Genomic DNA, 2,566 nt, shown 5'->3' with positions numbered 1-2,566 from the left:
ATATATATATATATACACACGCACACACACACACATATATACACATTCATACACTTATTACAAGCTAAACTTCCGGAAAGTTCAGCAATTTTCACATTAACGACTGTGTTGATGAAATTCCCAGAAAAACAGTTTTCGTTCTGGTTTTGTGAATCTCGGCTCAAGACTTGTAATGAGGGTGTTAACCATATCTCCAAGTACCCACATTAATTACAGGTATAAAACTCAAGCCATAGAGCAGGTGGTATAACTACACATTCTTCTTTAGTTCGGCATAGATAGCTTCTTTTTCACTAATCTTTAAAACTGAGCAGCAGATCGTTCCCGCAGTGTACACAGAAGCTTCCTCACTCAATCCAAGATCATTATGTCTGATCCGTATTGACATTACTGCCCTGAGCCCTCCGACATTTAAAGCTGAGTGGAACATCGTGAAACGAAGTGTATTTCTCAAGAACACAATGCACCACTCTGTTCCGGGATCGAAACCATGACCTTGCGATCGTGAGTGCAATACCCTTGTCACTAGGCCACGTGTGCCTCCACCCAAATGCCGAATTGGTGCGTTATTTTATCGATTCTGAAACGATGTTAGGCCAAAGCTGATCTCAGGCTGGTTTGAACGCAGAACCTTGAGGGTGTATAATAATTGTGAAATCAAAAAATTGGAGCGTAAATAACAATGTATTTCGTTTTTGGATTTGGTTTGCAAGATTTTTTTATGTGATTTCGTGTGTTAAGGCACAATAAGAAAATGACTCTCTCCAGACACAACATAACATAATGCAATTTTATGTATACTTGTTTCCGTCATTTGACTGTGGCCATGCTGGAGCCGCCTTTAGTCGAGCAAATCGACCCCAGGACTTATTCTTTGTAAGCCTAGTACTTATTCTATCGGTCTCTTTTGCCGAACCGCTAACTTACGGGGACGTGAACACACCAGCATCGGTTGTCAAGCGATATTGGGGGGATAAACACAAACACACAAACATATACACAAACATTAACTTCATTTAAAGGTTCAATAAATTACCTTACAAAGCAGTTTGGGTTTATAATTATAATGAGCATGGTTTGTGCAAAGCGAACACCACTCTCTTGTCTTCCGAATACGTATTGGTCTGATGCAATAACTGCCACAAACCCAGTAGATATCAAGAATTAGGTTCTGTATGATATTACCTTCGATAGGCAGCCAAAAAACTGAAGGGCCTCATTTGTCCTGGGCCCGTTGAAGTGTCTATAAGCGGCATTCTTCTGGAAGTTGTTCTTTGACATGCCACTTAACCCATAGCTGGGACCCAGATGAATGCCACTGCTCTATATTAGAGTAGGCCTGGAAACAATCATGCTCAAAACCCAGGAACAGATGCATACACTCACGTATGCATACACTCACATATGCATACACTCACGTATGCATACACTCACGTATGCATACACTCACGTATGCATACACTCATTTGTATGTGCGAGAGTGGGAAAGATATACATACCAGCATACATAGGACGAGGGTCCCAGCTGATCCGATCAACGGAACAGCCTGCTCGGGAAATTAACGTGCAAGTGGCTGAGCACTCCACAGACACGTGTACCCCTAACGTAGTTCTCAGAGGGATTCAGCGTGACACAGAGCGTGACAAGGCCGGCCCTTTGAAATACAGGTACTACTCATTTTTGCCAGCTGAGTGAAGTGGAGCAACGGGAAATAAAGTGTCTTGCTCAAGGACACAATGCGTCGCCGGGAATTGAACTCACGACCTTACGATCGTGAGACGAATGACCTAACCACTGAGCCACGCGCATTCACTACATTCATAAATTGTGTGTTGGCACTCCGTCGCCTCCGACGTCGAGGGTTCCAGTTGATCCGATCAGCAGAACAGCCTGCTTGTGAAATTAACGTGCAAGTGGCTGAGCACTCCACAGACATGTGTACCCTTAACGTAGTTCTCGGGGATATTCAGCGTGGCACAGTGTGACAAGGCTGACCCTTTGAATTACAGGCACAACAGAAACAGGAAGTAAGAGTGAGAGAAAGTTGTGGTGGAAGAGTACAGCAGGGTTCGCCACCATCCCCTGTACGTGTTTTCAATGCCGATTTTAACCTACAACACTTTCAACCGAACATTTTACACTATCAATTGCAACAATCTCGTCACAAGTGCCAAGAGTTCTGCCCCTCAGTCCTATTCAGCAACCGAAACCAAAATACAAACGAAGTCCAAACAACTGCAAAACGTGGCCCCCTTGTAACGTGCTCTTACCATTGAACTCGTCCTCTAGATTCACCAGCCTTGACGAATAACAGGAAAGAAGTGAGAGATGGTGTCCAACCGATACGTAATCCTATCTGTGGGGTGCCCTGTTGAACGCAATTTCATGCTAAATAAAACATTTTTCTAATGGATATGATTCCAGTAACCACATTCATCTGAAGAACGGTCTATTTAACATGAAACTTAGTCATAGAACGTTTGTAATCTAGCTAGTATTACGCATACATGTATATGCATGTGTATATATATATATATATATATATATATATATATATATATATAT

The sequence above is a fragment of the Octopus bimaculoides genome, chromosome 27, assembly GCF_001194135.2.
Source record: "Octopus bimaculoides isolate UCB-OBI-ISO-001 chromosome 27, ASM119413v2, whole genome shotgun sequence".
Taxonomy (NCBI): domain Eukaryota; kingdom Metazoa; phylum Mollusca; class Cephalopoda; order Octopoda; family Octopodidae; genus Octopus; species Octopus bimaculoides.
Note: the sequence above shows the minus strand (reverse complement) of the source record.